Source organism: Astatotilapia calliptera, chromosome 16 (assembly GCF_900246225.1).
Source record: "Astatotilapia calliptera chromosome 16, fAstCal1.2, whole genome shotgun sequence".
Lineage (NCBI taxonomy): Eukaryota > Metazoa > Chordata > Actinopteri > Cichliformes > Cichlidae > Astatotilapia > Astatotilapia calliptera.
This window is the reverse complement of record NC_039317.1, coordinates 4,703,665-4,722,541: the sequence shown is the minus strand read 5'-3', so window position 1 is coordinate 4,722,541 and position 18,877 is coordinate 4,703,665. Positions and strand designations below refer to the sequence as shown.

General features: G+C 43.0%; 1 pseudogene; it reads left to right on the top strand.

Annotated features, from left to right (window-relative positions):
* The first annotated feature begins 7,929 nt into the window (after window positions 1-7,929).
* LOC113007296 (trace amine-associated receptor 13c-like) lies at window positions 7,930-12,484 on the top strand (annotated as a pseudogene).
* The last annotated feature ends 6,393 nt before the right edge of the window (window positions 12,485-18,877 follow it).

Sequence of the window (18,877 nt, the reverse complement as noted above, 5' to 3'; positions counted from 1 at the left end):
ATTAATGCTTCTTGACACACAAAAATAGGAGACAGATGTTTGTTTGTATTTTTAAAGTTTATTCCTAATACACAGATATAATATAAACAGTATGATATTTACTTATTGACAACTTCGTAGACTTTGTAACTAATTTTATTTCTCTATCTGATAAGAAAAAAAGATAAATGGTGAATGCAATATAGTTTCAAGCTGTTTTAAGCACCACATCTGAAATTCAAGCACTTTTCAAACCTTAAAAAGAGACAATATTAAAATCCAGGCATTTTCAAGGATTTCAATTGCCCATATGAAACCTGAAATAATAAGAACAAATAATTTAATTTCATAGGGACTATTACCAGTTTAAAGCAGTAATCTTCTAGTTCTATAGTTTATGAAAGCAGATCACTTCATAACATCGGTAACAGGTTTGCACGTGTAATCTTGGACACTTTTAAACCCAACCCATCCTGGCCGATTGAAATACTACGCCATCAACAATGGACAGGACGCTCACCCGAGGCATACAACAAAGAAGTGCCGGGCTAAACGCGCTGTCGTTCAGAACAGACTGAGGCAGCAGGCAGATATGGCTCTGTCTGAACTACATGATGTGCTGAGTGCATTTCAAAACAACACTAATAAAGCAAACCTCAGACAAGTCATGCCGAACTTTCACCAACGTGTCACGTGTCCGACGAGGGGAGACAGGATATTGGACCATTGCTACACGCCATACAAGCAGGGCTACAAGACTGTTTCACACCCGGCTTTTGGGAAGTCTGACCACAACGCCATTTTCCTCAACCCGAAGTAAAAACAACACATACGGAGGGATGACGAGGGAGGTGAAACTGCGCAATCAGAGTGACACTACAGGACACGCATAACGATGTAGACTGGGACATGTTCAGAGCATGCGCAGTCGACATCAATGAGTTTACGGATGTAGCAGTAAGCTTCGTAAACATGCTAGCAGAGGAGATCATCCCCACTGCAAGAGTCGTGACATTCCCATACCAGAAACCCTGGGTGGACAGATCGATCCGTCCTGCAGTGAATGCCAGGACCGCCACCTACAAAGCAGGTGTCGCCACTGGCGATATGAGCGCCTACAAAGCGTCCTCATACGAACTGTAGTGTGCAGTGAGGGATGCCAAACGGCGGTATGAGGAGTGTGTGGAGTCTCGCTTCAGCCAGGGTGACACACGAAGCATGTGGCACGGACTACGCACAATCACAGATTACAAAGCCAGGGATACTTTGCCGACCAGCGCTGTCTCTGCATTCACCAACGAGCTGAACCAGTTCTACGCCCATTTCGAGGTTAGCCAGGTGGCTAATGCTAACTACTGCCTGACAACTGAGGACGGTGACTTCATCAGAGAGGGACCAACAATCATCATCGCAGAGCACGACGTCAGAGCGGCGCAGAGGAGAGTGAGGGCAAGGAAAGCGGCAGGAGCAGACGGAATCACCGAAGGTGTGTTCACTTCGATTTTCAACAAATCCCTGGCTAAGGCTACGTCCACACTAGCCCGGATAGTCTGAAAACGCTCCGCATCCTCACTAGTGTTTTCAGTTGTTTTCAAGAGTTGGACGTCAACACTAAAATGGCCGAAAACGATGATGTTGCAGTTCTAAAACTGCTGTCCGATACCGTCCACCATCTTGATTTAAGTGGCCACATGACTGCATCATATGACCAACATGTGTCATCGTTTTCGAGTGTCTCACTGAGACAGGACAGCTCTGTTTTGAAATGTATGCGTTTTCGAGAGTGTTTTCAAAACGCTGTGTTTTTCCTTGGGGAAAACGCCGTCTCAGTGTGGATGGGAGGCCAAAACGGATAGAAAACGATACGTTTTCAAATGAAAACACATTAGTGTGGATGTAGCCTAAGTCTGTGGTCCTCACATGCTTCAACACTAGAATTACTGTCTTTTTTATTTTAGATCCAAGGCAGGCCAAACCTTACAACCTTCAGAAATGCCTGCCGTATCTATACAAAGTATCCCACACATTGACTGACCGGCAAATATGAAAGACACACATTCAAAATATATGGAAACACAAGTCTGTTTTATTTATAAAAAATTGTGTGAAAACAGAATGAAAAGTTGCTAATACAATGACATGAGTGGCATTGAGATTTCTGGTGCCAGTAATCAAAGAGACAATGCCTCGAGATACATTAATTTCTATTACGCAACACCTTTGATTTGATGACAAGGACACGTGGGCAGAACGGGTGAAAACAGACAAATTTGCGGCGATCTCTGACATCTGGACACGCTTCAACTGTGTTAACAGTTTCACTCCAGGAGAACACATGACCATAGATGAACAGCTGTTTCCTACCAAGGTTCATTGTCCATTCATACAGTATATCGCAACCAAGCCAGACAAATTTGGGATCAAGTTCTGGATGGCCATGGATTTGGAGACCAAATATGTCTCCAATGCATCTCCTTACTTGGGAAAGGACTCCAGTAGTCAGAAGGGAGAGAGGTTGGCAGAGAATGTGGTCATGAAACTGATGGAGCCATTTTTGGATGATGGGAGAAATGTCACAATGGACAAATGCAAATGCAAATGTTGCAGACACACACACACACACACACACACACACACACACACACACACACACACACACACACACACACACACACACACGCAGCAAATCTGTCTTTATTAGTCCCAGAAGTGGAAAATCTGCGTTGTCATTGTGGACAGTGCAAGACAAAAGCAGGAAAAATAAAAACTGTACCGAGAGTACAGTATAAAAAGTGCACTACACAAGGCCAGCCGCTTGAAGAGGTATACCAGAGAGATCGAAGGCAGGAGAATAAACCAGCTGTTCTCCACAGAACCAGCCAAAGTGTACTCTCAGTGGCAGGGGAACAATATGAGAACAGCACCACCAAGGCTGGAGACGGAACAATACTGGAAGACCATATGGATCCAGTAACCATCACAGTGGCAGACATCAACAAAGGGTCTCCAATATGAAGAGTTGGACAGCACCAGGTGCCGACATGGTTCACTCCTACTGGCTGAAGAAGGTGACTGAACTCCACGAGCGCCTGCCAGCACAAATGAACCAGCTGCTAGTTGACAAGAGACACCCAGCATGGCTAACCGAAGGCCGGACAGTCCTGATCCTCAAGGACCCCCAGAAGGGACCGGTCCCCTCCAACTACCGACCAATAACCTGCCTCAGTACTACATGGAAGCTCCTGTCAGGCATCATATCGGCTAAGATGAACAGGCACATGGGTAAATACATGAGCGGGACACAGAAAGGAATTGGCAAGAATACCAGAGGCGCAAAACACCAGCTACTGGTAGACAGAACAATCAGCCGAGACTGCAAGACCAGACTGACCAACCTGTGCACTGCCTGGATTGATTACAAGAAGGCCTATGACTCAATGCCCCACAGCTGGATACTGGAATGCCTAGAATTGTATAAGATCAATGGGACCCTAAGAGCCTTCATCAGGAACTCAATGGGGATGTGGCGTACAACACTAGAGGCCAACTCCAAGCCCATAGCACAAGTCACCATCAAGTGCGGGATCTACCAAGGAGATGCTCTGTCCCCACTGCTGTTCTGCATAGGTCTGAACCCCCTCAGTGAGAGAGGAGAGGGAACAAAGAGAGGGAAGGTAGTCAGAACTGAGGGGATTGAACTACCAGAAGGCAACATTGCAGACATAGAGGACAGTTACAAGTACCTGGGGATCCCACAGGCAAATGGGAACCATGAAGAGGCCGCTAGAAAAGCTGCAACCACCAAGTACCTGCAGAGGGTCAGGCAAGTCCTGAGGAGTCAGCTGAATGGTAAGAACAAGATCTGGGCCATCAACACGTACGCCCTGCCCGTGATCAGGTACCCTGCTGGGGTAATAGGCTGGCCAAAGGAGGAGATAGAAGCCACTGACATAAAGACAAGAAAGCTCCTTACCATGCATGGAGGGTTTCACCCCAAGTCCAGCACCCTGAGGCTGTACGCTAAGCGGAAGGAAGGGGGCCGGGGACTGGTGAGTGTCAGCACCACAGTCCAGGATGAGACAACGAACATCCAAGAATACATTGGGAAGATGGCCCCAACTGACCGAGTGCTCAGTGAATACCTCAGGCAGCAGAAACCCAAGAAAGAGGAGGGAGACGAAGAACCATCATGGAAGGACAGGCCCCTGCACGGTATGTACCACCGGCAGATAGAGGAGGTGGGTGATATCCAGAAATCCTACCAGTGGCTGGACAAAGCTGGACTGAAAGACAGCACAGAGGCACTAATCATGGCAGCACAAGAACAAGCTCTGAGCACAAGATCCATAGAGGCTGGGGTCTATCACACCAGGCAAGACCCCAGGTGCAGGCTGTGTAAAGATGCCCCAGAGACAATCCAGCACATAACAGCAGGGTGCAAGATGCTAGCAGGCAAGGCATACATGGAACGCCATAACCAAGTGGCCGGCATAGTGTACAGGAACATCTGTGCCGAGTATAACCTGGAAGTCCCGAGGTCAAAATGGGAGATGCCCCCAAGGGTGGTGGAGAATGACCGAGCTAAGATCCTGTGGGACTTCCAGATACAGACGGACAAAATGGTGGTGGCTAACCAACCGGACATAGTGGTGGTAGACAAACAGAAGAAGATGACCGTAGTGATCGATGTAGCGGTTCCGAATGACAGCAATATCAGGAAGAAGGAACACGAGAAGCTGGAGAAATACCAAGGGCTCAGAGAAGAGCTCGAGAGGATGTGGAGGGTGAAGGTAACGGTGGTCCCCGTGGTAATCGGAGCACTAGGTGCGGTGACTCCCAAGCTAGGCGAGTGGCTCCAGCAGATCCCGGGAACAACATCGGAGATCTCTGTCCAGAAGAGCGCAGTCCTGGGAACAGCTAAAATACTGCGCAGGACCCTCAAGCTCCCAGGCCTCTGGTAGAGGACCCGAGCTTGAAGGATAAACCGCCCGCAGGGGCGTGCTGGGTGTTATACAGTGTATATATATATATATATATATATATATATTTACAGTGGCTTGCAAAAGTGTTCGGCCCCCTTGAACTTTCCCACATTTTGTCACATTACAGCCACAAACATGAATCAATTTTATTGGAATTCCACATGAAAGACCAACACAAAGTGGTGTACACGTGAGAAGTGGAACGAAATCATACATGATTCCAAACATTTTTTTTACAAATAAATAACTGCAAAGTGGGGTGTGCGTAATTATTCAGCCCCCTTTGGTCGGAGTGCAGTCAGTTGCTCATAAACCTTGCCTGATGAGTGCTAATGACTAAATAGAGTGCACCTGTGTGTAATCTAATTTCAGTACAAATACAGCTGCTCTGTGACGGCCTCAGAGGTTGTCAAAGAGAATATTGGGTGCAACAACAACATGAAGTCCAAAGAACACACCAGACAGGTCAGGGATAAAGTTATTGAGATATTTAAAGCAGGCTTAGGCTACAAAAAGTTTTCCCAAGCCTTGAACATCCCACGGAGCACTGTTCAAGCATGTGTAGTGGAAAACTAACACTGCACATCACTCTGAAAACACCATCCCCACTGTCAAATATGGTGGTGGCAGCATCATCCTCTGGGGGTGCTTCTCTTCAGCAGGGACAGGGAAGCTGGTCAGAGTTGATGGGAAGATGGATGGAGGTATGACTCACATCAAGTGCGAGAATGATGTCCTGCATGAATATCCTTTAGCCCCAGTGGGAGTGTGCTGTACCACTGTTGGGATGTCTTTGAATGTCTTGGACCTAGAGGTCAGCATCTCATTTTACACGGACAAAAATCTATTACAAAACCTATCTCTCTCCGCTAGCAATATACCCACAGGGGAAGAGAGGCTTTTCTCTAATTGTTTTTCCTTGGCTGCAGTTCTGAGCTGGTTATGAGTGAACCCAGCCCACATTAAGGCTCTGATCGGTGATTGGGTCATTCAGGCCCATCATTTACAAACTGCTATGTAGTGTGTGGTATTATTCATAGAGTTCTTTTTAAATTCTGGAAACAGCATGCATTTGGCACTGAAATTGAAGTTTGTATTAATGGAACATTTTAGTGTTACAACAAATAAAAGAACTCTAGCCTTCCACTACCAACTGCAGTTGAAACAAATATACAGAAATATGGATAAACGATGTATCTGCCATTTTCACAAACATTTAGCAACTAATGTTAAATAGCAACACTGTTGGTTGATACACTGCAATCTAAACAGAGGCTGTGAAAAACACATTTGCCACTGTGTCAGGAAGGACAAATGTGAATTTTAATATCCTTCTCAGTTGCATTTTCATATAGCAAAACATTGAAATGCCATCAAGTCTGGATCTAATATTATGTTATACAATCATCATCTAAATGAGATACAGGTTCTCTTATATCATATTAGAGGAAGAATGATTATAGTGGAATTATTATTAATTTATTATCTATCTTAATATTGTTATTATTATTATTATTATTCCCTGATTAAAAAAAACAAACATTTTTTGTGAAGAGTGTGGAAACCACTTGACCTCTTCACTTGACTTGACTGAACATGACTGAAGTTCAGGAATATAAGGTTGGAGCATTTACAATGTTTAAGAGACGCTAAATAAAATGAGGAAATCTTTAGGTGCATCTTCTTTGAGCTTTTATGTACATAAAATTCTTTTTTGTTGGAATTGCAACAGACCTCTGAACCAGAAAAAATAAATCTTATTGACATTACATGCTTTTCACAACATTTTAACTGTCTTCATTTTCCTTTAAATAAATGCAAACTTTTTGTACATTTTCAAATTGTCCACCATATCTCTTCAGTAATGCAAAATATCCAGTGAAAAGAATCTGCATGAGTGTTCAGCAGGAAGACAATCATGAAATGCTATATTTTCTCAGTGCAAAGGGCACCTCATTCCGCTCATCATGAGAAACATCCAAAAAGAACGGGAAAAAAAAGAAGAAGAAGAAAAAAAAAGGGAAGATGGATGGAGCCAATTACAGGGCAATCTTGGAAGAAAACCTCTTGGAGTCTGCAAAAGACTTGAGACTGGGGCGGAGGTTCACCTTCCAGCAGGACAATGACCCTAAACATAAAGCCAGGGCAACAATGGAATGGTTTAAAACAAAACACATCCATGTGTTAGAATGGCCCAGTCAAAGTCCAGATCCAAATCCAATCGAGAATCTGTGGCAAGATCTAAAAACTGCAGAGTGAGTTCCTGGAGCTCCTGCAAGATGTAACAGCCTCCCCCACCAGTTGAATTTAAATACAACAATGACAACTATTATAAAAATTAACCTAACAATGTGGTTCTGTTTGCCTCATCAGGTGGTGGCCTTGAGCTTGCACTGGAACGGTTCGCAGCAGAGTGTGAAGCAGCGGGAACAAGGATCAGCACCATGGGTAGCTGGACTCTCCCTTAGAGATGGGATAGGACGGCTTGCCATCTGGGAGGGGCTCAGAGTAGAGCCGCTGCTCCTCCACATCGAAAGGGCCAGTTGAGGTGGTTCAAGCATCTGACAAGGATGCCTCCTGTGCGCCTCCTGAGTGAGGTGTTCCGGGCATGTCCCACAAGGGAGGAGACCCCGGGGCAGACTCAGGACACGCTGGAGAGATTATATCTCTTGGCTGGCCTGGGAACACCTTGGTGTTCCCCTGGACAAGCTGGAGGAGGTGGCTGGGGAGAGGGAGGTCTGGGCTTCTTATGGATGGATGGATAGATGGGTTTAAAAGATAGCACTGTAAATTGCATGTGAGATGGGGAGTTTAAAAAAGTGAAACCTCAGCAGTTTGTGTAGAGAAAAAGAGCAGAAATGGAAGGATGGGGAGGTGGAGGTAGAGGTGGGGTTGGTGGTAGAGATAAGGAGAGCTCTATAAGGGAAAGCTTTGATCAGAGAGCTGCAGCAGTTACAGTTGTCTTATGATGGAGATACAGAAAGGAGTCGAGCTCTGTTTTCCAAAACTCCTCAACACTTCCTGCAGGAAGCCGGCACCTCACTGGTCCAAAGCTGTGCTCCTGAACATTGTGCTGTCATGTGTCTCTCTGATCACTGCTGCTCTAAACCTTCTGGTCATCATCTCAGTCTCTCACTTCAGGCACAAAGTTAATATTTTAAATGAAATGGATTTTAAAGTTTAGAAACACAGTGATTGATTGATAAGTGTAATGAATGTGGCACATACTTGATGTACTTTAGCAATGACTGTAATGTTTCATGTGGCTAGAAAGAATCATGTCTTTTTAAAGGAGGTCTTTTACATTAATGTAAAAGACCTCCTTTAAAATGATATCAGTAAGGATATATTGAAATGATTATTGTTGAATATATATATTTTTGTCTCTCTGCAGGAAGCTTCACACACCTACCAACATCCTCCTCCTCTCTCTGGCTGTCTCAGACTTTCTTGTGGGTCTCTTGCTGATGCCATTTGAAATCTTTAGGAACATGGCCTGCTGGGTACTTGGTGATCCTATGTGTTCTGTTTATTGGTATCTGACTGGCAGTGTTGGGGAGTAACGGAATACATGTACCGCCATTACGTATTTAAAATACAAAATATGAGTAACTGTATTCCGTTAGAGGTACCGTTTAAAAAGGTGGTATTTAGAATACAGTTACTTTGTTGAAATAAATGGATTATACGGCGGTACTTTCCTGTTTCATATTGTGGCAGGCAGGGCTGGACTGGGACAAAAAATCAGCCTGGGCATTTTGACTAGAGACCGGCCCACCAGCAAAAACCATAAAGCCTTTCAATAAAAACAAATGTCGTTGTGACAGTGATGTGCACTGTCTTGTTGGTACATATGTATCAATCTAATAAACTTAAACCTACACCATCCTCCCTATTCTGGTATTCTAAACAGTAGCCGAAACCCAAAGAGTTGGTCGAGTTAACCTCCTGAACTACACATGGTGGAAACCTAAAATTAAGCCAGAGAAGACTAGAGGTGAGACATGATCATTACTGAATATTAAAAATAATAAATGACAGATTTAGTGATATTTTCATAAACTATTCATTTACCACATCAATAAACAGCATGGCAGGGCAACATATTTTTTCTAACATGGCAACCTTTAAAAAGTGAAAGGAGATAGACAGATGAGAAAGAATAAAACTTAATTGAAGTTTCTAGAAAATGTGGAAAAACACTGCCATCATATACAGTTCCTACTTCTGAAGAAATTATTTTGGGATCCTCCAAAAAAAATTACTATGTACAATAATAGATTTCTATACATTTGACATCAGATAAAAATTTTGGTTGTAAGATATGGATAATTATTTGTTAAAAGCTAGACATTTTAAATGAGAATAAGAAAGAAACGTATTTTTTGTGCCCTCCTTTTCTTATTAATGCCCAACCTGGCCCCCTGGCAAAATTTTGCTAGATCCGCCCCTGCACAGTTACCAGCTTTCACCTACCAAGAAAAGGATCCTGGTGTTAATTGTCTCTCAGTAAGGACATCTCCTGGTTTCACCTTCATGTTTGCCACATATCCAAACGGATATCATGAGCAGCAACTTTACAGCTGTGGCTCCAACAAACATCAGCTGATACTAGAATGGTAAATGGTAAATGGCCTGTATTTGTATAGCACTTTTACTAGTCCCTAAGAATCCCAAAGCGCTTTACACATCCAGGCATCCATGAAAACAGAATTTATGACATTTAACGGAGTTAGAAGTTAGCAGGGAGTTAGCTCGCTAGCTTCTATCTAAATACAATATAGCATGTCCTGACTGCGGGGTTTTGGAAACAAATTAAAACGTACAGCTCTGCTATCACTTCCAACATAAATGAAGACAGAAAACTAAACAGCAGTGACGTTTGTAGGGTTACTGAAGTTTGGCTAGCTGGTATATAATGATGTGCTACGTGACCGCTCGCGACACAGCTATGTTAGCATAATATAAACAAGCTAACTTTTTTTCCTACTCGATAAAAGTTAACGTGAGTGTTCTCAGTGGTCAGGAACAAATGTAATGGCATGGCAGGATGCTGTAAAAGGACCAAACTTCAGCCAGGAGAACAACTGAGATAATCCATCCACAATACGAGGTTAGTCATTCATATACTGCTGCATGGGCTGGGCTGTAGTTACATCATAAGGTTTTAAAAACTGAGCTTAGATTTGTGGTAATAAAAGCCGAGGGAGGTCAACAGTGATCACTGACTGTTTTAGAAGCTTTTTGAGATCAAATAGAAGAAAATACATAACATTAAACATGTTAACAACACAAAAGCCATATTAAACGCAGACTACTTTAGGCCCGGAAGTAGGATTCGTCGCGTCATCACTGAACAACTGGATAGGCAGAATGTAGCATCATGGGCAGTGTAGTCCGTGCTGCAGGGAGAATAGACTGCCATACTCGTTATGTGTCTGTGAGCGCGAGGAGGGAGAAAAAGGCGAGTGGAAAAGTACGAGCTGTTATGAGCAGAAACGGGAGCTGGAAGCATGTAAATATAATAATAACCACTGCAGCCAAGAAGAGTGCCTGATGAGCCAAGTTGTAAGTAAGCTATTAAAACTCGACTGTACACTTTGTTTGTGTTTTCCTCCGAAACAATAAGTTCCGTTGGAGCAGCCTTTCAACACCTCTCTCTGTCTCTCACAAGCAGAGTTGACCCAGACAACAAAGTAAAGCTATTTTTCGGCCACAAGCCTGACACGACCCGAATTAGCCAGAGGTCCCTTTACTACGGTTCGGAGCCGCGGACCTTCAGTAACAGTAATAAATCACACAGCAATAGTACATAAATATGGAAGAAATATAGTATCATCAGAATTCAAGTATTTTTAGACATTGAATTTATGACACTGAATTTTTATCCTCCAAATTTCCCTGCAAAAATATTCACCTGCAAAAATTCACCTGCAAAAAATTCACTTGCAAAAATTCACCTGCAAAAAATTCACCTGCAAAAATTCACCTGCAAAAAATTCACCTGCAAAAATTCACCTGCAAAAATTCAACTGCAAAAGTGATGAACTTGAATGACCCAAGCCAGAGCAATCAGCACTAGATCGAGTCCAGCGGCTCTCAGCCAATTAAATTACTCTGTTTGATCACATGACACCGTTAGCCAGCAGCTTGTCTCCTAAAAGAGAGCTGTTTAAAGGTGAGTGATTAAGTTTTTCTCCTAAATAGAGATCATTACAGAACGCCTAGTCCTACTTAAAATCCCATTTATTTTTATTTTATTTTATCATCTACTCGAACTAAGGAAAACGTTTGACTAACTCAATTTCCACGCCTCCCCTGCCTGACTGCAGAGGCAGTTTTGAATTTAGGAGCAGCAAGATGGAAGTGGCGAACCCTGGCGATTCTCCGGTAATTATATTGTTTTTTATCTTCAAGTTTGTCTTTTGAAACGTTAATTTTATTTAAATCCGTTGCTCACGTATAAAGTACACAGACGGGGTCTTTGCTCAACTCGTCTGAGGCGTGTCTCACTAAGCGCTACATGCTAGCATCCTGCTAACCGAGCTACCCTTTACATGCTGTGCTTTAGAAAATAGGATACTTGTTAAAAAAAATACTTTTTTGCAGGTGAATTTTTGCAGGGAAATTTGGAGGATAAAAATTCAGTGTCATAAATTCAATGTCTAAAAATACTTGAATTCTGATGATACTATATTTCTTCCATACATAAATGTAGCTGTAAAATGTAATCCAAAGTATTCAGAATACGTTACTCTCATTGAGTAACATAACGGAATATGTTACAGAATACATTTTAGGGCATGTATTCTATAATCTGTAATGGAATACATTTTAAAAGTAACCTTCCCAAAACTGCTGACTGGCAACATTGCCTTTGCCTCAACAGGGAACATAGTTCTAATATCAATTGACCATTATGTGGCTTTTTGTCCCCCTCTGCATTACCCCACCAGAATTACTGTGGCAAGAGTCAAACTTAGTGTTTCTCTGTGTTGGTTATTTGCCATTTTCTACAGCAGTCTCTATATGAAGGATGTACTGATAAAGCAGGTATAATTCCTGCTATGGAGAGTGTGTGTTTATCATTAATGATATTGCAGGGATTTTTGACACGGTTTTATCTTTTTTTTGTTCCAGTTCCAGTTATCGTAATTCTGTATATGAGAGTGTTTGTAGTGGCTGTGTCTCAGGCTTGAGCCATGCGCTCTCATGTTACAGCTGTCACACTGCAGCGTTCATTGAATCACACAAACAAATCTGAGTTGAAAGCATCTGGGACTCTTGGAATTCTTGTAGTTGTGTTTTTAATATGCTACTGTCCATTCTTCTGCTTTTCTTTTGGTGTAGAAGACATGGTCAATAATCCATCTACATTTTTTGTGATCATGGTCTTTTACTTTAATTCTTGTCTAAACCCTTTGATCTATGCCCTGTTTTACCCCTGGTTTAGAAATGCTGTAAAACTGATCATCACACTGCAGATTTTCAAACATGAAACTAGTGAAGCCAACATACTGTAATAAGACTAATTAGACAAAATCATGCTCCCATAATATAGTAAACCTGTAACTTCATTAATCTATTATCTACCCTAGAAATGTAAAATTGCTTTCTACTGTATCATGATGCATGCAATTAAATTTATCTGAACATCCTGTTTATCTACAATGTTTATCCAATTTACTGGATTAACTATAAATTCAGTGCAATCAGTGTTAGCACATTTGTATTTATTTCTGTTCTATTCAAAACACAGACAGATAGAAAATTGCAAATTAAATTTATTTGATTACTTTTTTCTTATTTAGGTAGAAACATTACAAATAATTTTTATGTGAAAACTGTCATTTGTTACTTGTATTTAAGTTTAAGAATAAATTAGCTTCAGTACTTTAGATAAGATTAGATAAGATGAGATAAGATAAGATAAGATAAGATAAGATAAGATAAGATAGAACTTTATTAATCCCTCGGGTGGGTTCCTCTGGGAAATTCGACTTCCAAAAAGCACAGCACCGACAGAAGTTACAGAGTTACAGAATATTATATACACACACACACACACACACACACACACACACACACACACACACATATATAAATACAGAGACAAATATAAATAAAATATACGAAGGGGATAAATAGAATAAATAGGAATAAAAATAAAAATACAAGTGAATTGCACATTTCAAGTATTGAGTCTATTGCACTGTTGACTATTTACAAAAAGTATTGCACAAGGTATTGTACAGTGAGGTGAAGAGGCACTACAGCTTAGTTGTTCCCCCCTCCTTTGTCCTCCTGTTTCCCCTCCCTCTCCCCTCCAGAGAGGAGTTAAACAGTTTGATGGCGTGTGGGACAAAGGAGTTTTTAAGTCTGTTAGTTCTTGTCTTGGGGAGAAGCAACCTGTCACTGAACAGACTCCTCTGGTTGTTAATGGCCGTGTGCAGAGGATGCCTGGCATTGTCCATAATGTCCATCAGTTTTTTTAGTGTCCTTTTCTCTGCCACTGTCACCAGTTTCTCCAGTCTGGATGACTCCCTCTTTGCTGTGCTGCTCCCCCAGCACACCACAGCATAGAAAAGTACTCCAGCAACCACCGACTGGTAAAACATCCTCAGGAACTTCCTGCAGATGTTAAAAGACCTCAGCCTCCTGAGGAAGTACAGTCGGCTTTGGCCTTTTTTATACAGGTGCTCTGTGTTGCATGACCAGTCCAGTTTATTGTCCACCCACAGCCCGAGGTACTTGTATGTGTTGACCACCTCCACCTCCTCCCCCTCTATCTGAACCGGCAGTGGACCTTCTCTGGACCTCCTGAAGTCCACAACCAGTTCCTTAGTCTTTGAGGTGTTGAGTTGCAGGTGGTTTGTGTGACTCCATGCGACAAAGTTCCTCACTAGACTTCTGTACTCCTCTTCCTGATCATCCCAGATACACGCCATGATGGCCGTGTCATCTGCAAACTTCTGAATATGGCATAATTCAGAGTTGTAGCAGAAATCAGAGGTGTACAGGGTGAAGAGAAGAGGGGACAGCACAGTTCCCTGTGGTGCTGTGGTTTATGTATTTTTCTCATTATTGTATCTAAGTTTTCATACATATGACTGCTCTAATTAAATAATTAAAAACATTAGCATGCACATTAACAGGTTCCTATGTATTGCATGTACGGTTCTGTAAATGTAGCTATCAGCCGCCCACTGAGGCCCACTCTTTCGATTACACAGCATTGCCCAATTTGTAAACAAAGTGACCCATTGGAGGCTTCTGCAGCCACAACCAGCATTCGATGGGAGGCTGAAAATCATCCACAGGTGATCTCTGTAACAGCTAGAGAAGTCAAGTGGCCTGGATGCGTACAGTAGCAGGTGAGCGAGTCAGGGATGCTCAGATGGCAACTACTATTTATAGCAGCACCATCTAATGTGATTGGCTAGTAGCAGGATCAACAAGCCAGTATTGAAATATAATATTCATTCTGCTACATTGGCTAAACCCAGAGATTGCCTGATTTGTTTCCCCGGAGGAGGATAAGCGCCAGTCCACAACAGCCCCGGTTGTGGTCTCCATTTCAACTTGTGTTAAAAGTGTAGACTGCAAACTATATGCCAGTTTAATTGGCACATAAAACTAGAGTTTTGATAGAAAATACACACGAAACAATAAAAACAGCCTTTTCTAAGCACAGCGCTCGAAAGCACAAGGTGCTTGTGACAAAAGACAACCAATGGCCATTAGGTGACATCAAGTTAACACAGATGATATTCTAGCCCTACACCAGACTCTGCAGCAAGGACGTGGGCTCTGCCCTATGCTCTCCTGGCAAAACTATTGAATCAGCAGGCAGTGGCATCTGAAAGGGCCGTGGTTTCATTGATACAGGGGGATCATCTTTAGTTGAGGTCCAGGCTTCAAGGAGGGTTATATGCTCAAGCTGCCTCTGGTATGTTCTGCAGAAATGTGTTTAAAAATAACTGAGAGTAACATACGTTCGGTTCAGATAAAATATAAAGAAGGTTTGAAGTTCTGAGAAAATTTAAGCTGATTAATAAAAGACCCATTGTCGTTTATCCCCGCTTTTGCTTCCTTTCCCTTCATCAGCTGCATCGCTTGCTGTTCCCAACAGTGCATTGCAGGAAGACAGCAAAAAGGAATCATCATCTTTTGATAGTGCAGTGGTAGTAAAACAAACAATTAAACAAATAAAAGTAAACTGCTATAAATTACAGGGAGCAATAAAATAAACTAATAACTCTTTTAGATAACGTCCCCACCTACACAGGTATTTTTGAAAATGCAGCTTTTTCTATGCGTTTGGACCTTTCATTCACACCTAAACGGCGTTTCAAATCACCAAAAACTGAGATTTTTTAAAACTCAGTTTTTGCGTTTACGTGTGGAGAAGGAATTGGGTGTTCGTCACGCAACGTCAAAGGTGTGTGCCTTTTTTTTTACATCACGCTGTTTACATGAGAAGAATTTCTACAATGGCGGATACAGACACAATACTGTTACTGTTAATCTTACTATCTGCAGGTTTTACACGCTTACATATACACATGCAGTTACTGTCCCTCCATTTAGAAAGGCAGAGGCGTCATGGTGTAATTATTTTAGGTGTAGTTGCTTTTTTTCTGTGTAATAATATTCAACATTGCTATCAATACATTTTTCAAAAAATGCCTCTCTGTGCAAAATGGGTTCAAAAACAAACAACTGTGGGATACTGTTGCTGTGATTTGGACAGAGGGAACAAATCGTGACAGGATCAGCCTGATATTGTTAGTATCCCACTGTGACTTTACTGTATAAAGAACCAACATCTCCAAAGTGTCAGGAGAAGTTAGTCAAGAAGTAAGAAGTGTTTGTGAACTAAAAATCAAGAATGTGGGATACTGTTTGTCCGTGATTTGGGCAGCCCAGTGCGTGCTCCTGACGTAGGGAAAACTAATTCTGTTGGGAATTGATCAGTGGTCTTTGATCAGTGGTCTTTGATCAGTGGTTGTTGATCAATGGTCATGAGAATTTACATAATTATGATGAAGGAACTGACCTCACAGCCCATTGTTCCTTCAGTGGGCTTGTTTCAGTCATTATGCAAATGTACTGTTGATAAGATTGGGGAAACCTGCAGTCAGCTGAGACTGAAGAAGTCACTTGGATGAGTGATGAAACGTTTCTCCCACTGAAAACACTACGTACAGATGAACAGAATCAACTTTTGGAGATTTACTTACCTGGACGATTGAGGATGCATCAAGACGACTCACAGACATGCTTCATATTTAGCTCTATACAATGGTTTTTTTGTTTGTTGGCCAACTATTTTCTTATTCACAAAGGTTATATGGAGACATTTTGGTTATTGCCACAGACTCATTCTCTTACTACGGATGGAGGATGTTGCGGTTTTACAACCCATGGACCAAGACTCAATATGTTCACTTAATATCAAATTGAGACTCACTTGTGTTTAAGCCTCTCACACACCCACACTGCTCTCCTCCAGCTTATATCACCTCTGGAGGGTAATTGGTGATAAACGAGGGCAGATGAGCAGCAGAGAGAAACATGGGGAGGGGCAAGAAAGAAGGGGGGGGGGGGGGGGGAGAGGGAGAGGACAACACCATGCCCACACACTTCCACAGCCTCACAGGATGTAACAGGTTTCCTTTAAACTACACATGTAATGCGGATGTGAGAGAGGCTGTGATGAAGTCCAAGAGTTCTTAAAGGACGTATGTGCTCCGGTCCAGAAATTTGTATGAGATATTGGACACAGGTGGTAAAGTGCTGTCACACCCTGAATAAATTGTCCTCTGTTGTTACAGATATTGTTTCAGTTATTCTTTGGTTAGCTGACATATTGGTTACATAATCATATTGTTTATCAAATCAAATCAAATTAAATCACTTTTATTGTCACATCACATTGGTACAGCACATGTGAGTGAAATTCTTGTGTGCGAGCTTCACAAGCAACAGAGTTGTGCAAAATACAATAATGTAAACAAGCAAAATACAAGAATGGCTACATCTGAAACTAATAAATATATGTACAATATATAATAGTATATGCATTTCTGGATGTGTATACTAAATATTTTTCTACGTGTGTGTGTGTGTGTGTGTGTGTGTGTGTACACATATTTTACAAATTAAATAGAGTAAACAATAAATAAAATATATAAAAATATACAGAGTTGAGACATGTGCAAAACAGTGGCATTACTGTACAGTATGGAGTGCATAATGTTAAAGTTCCAGTAGTGAAGCTGAGGTGTCTATGACGTGTTCAGCAGTCTGATGGCCTGGTGGAAGAAGCTGTCTCTCAGTCTGCTGGTACGGGACCGGATGCTGCAGAACCTCCTTCCTGATGGAAGTAGTCTGAACAGTTTATGGCTGGGGTGACTAGAGTCCTTGATGATCCTCCCCGTTTTCCTCAGGCACCGCTTCCTGTAGATGTCTTGGAGGGAGGGAAGCTCACCTCCAATTATCCGTTCAGAGCACCGCACTACTCTCTGGAGAGCTTTGCAGTTGTAGGCGGTGCTGTTGCCATACCAGGTGGTGATGCATCCAGTGAGGATGCTCTCAATGGCACAGTGATAGAAGGTCCTGAGGATGCGGGGGCTCATGCCGAATCTTTTCAGTCTCCTGAGAAAGAAGAGGCGCTGCTGCGCCTTCTTCACTGTTTTGTTTGTGTGTACTGACCACGTAAGATCCTCAGCCAGATGTACACCAAGGAACCGGAAGCTGCTCACTCTCTCCACAGCAGCGCCGTTGATGGTGATGGGGGTGTGTACTTCTCTGCACCTCCGGAAGTCCACTATCAACACCTTTGTCTTTGCGACGTTGAGTGTGAGATGGTTGTCTTGACACCAGTGGGTCAGGGCGCTGACCTCCTCCCTGTAAGCCGTCTCATCACCATTGGTGATAAGACCCACCACTGTAGTGTCGTCCGCAAACTTCACAATGATGTTGGAGTTGTTAGTGGCTGTGCAGTCGTAGGTGTAGAGTGAGTACAGGAGAGGGCTCAGTACACACCCCTGTGGAGCACCAGTGTTCAGTGTGATGGGGGATGAGGTGATGCTGCCCAGTCTGACCACTTGTCAGTCAGACAGGAAGCTAAGGATCCAGCTGCAGAGGGAGCTGCTCAGTCCTAGATCCTGCAGTTTCCTGTCCAGCTTCGAGGGAACGATGGTATTGAATGCTGAGCTGTAATCTACAAACAGCATTCTCACATACGTGTCTCTCTTCTCCAGGTGTGACAGGGCAGTATGTAGTGTCAGGGCTATGGCATCATCAGTGGACCTGTTGTGGCAGTATGCGAACTGTAGAGGGTCCAGTGAGTCGGGTAGTGCAGAGCAGATGAAGTCCCTGACCAGCTTCTCGAAGCATTTGCTTACGATGGGGGTCAGGGCTACAGGTCGCCAGTCGTTCAATGAGGAGATGGTGGAGGATTTGGGTACAGGGACGATGGTGGCCATTTTGAAGCAGGCTGGGACTACATACAGAGAGAGGGAAAGGTTGAAGATGTGTGTGAATACTCCAGCCAGCTGAGCCGCGCATGACTTGAGGACGCGGCCGGGAATCCCGTCCGGACCAGTAGCTTTGCGTGCGTTCACCTTCCTGAAGCACCTCCGCACATCCTCCTCAGACACAGTGTGCGCACTGACGTCATCCGCGGTGCGCACACTGTCCGGTCTCATGGTGTTCGCTGTGTCGAATCTAGCGTAGAATACGTTTAGATCCTCACACAGAGAGGCCGTGGTCTGCGGTGTGCTGGTTTTCCCTCTAAAGTCTGTGATCGTGTTTAGTTCCTGCCACATACTCCGAGGGTTGTCAAACTGTTGCTCCACCCTGTCCCTGTACTCACGTTTGGCTGCTTTGATCGTCTTCCGGAGTTGGTA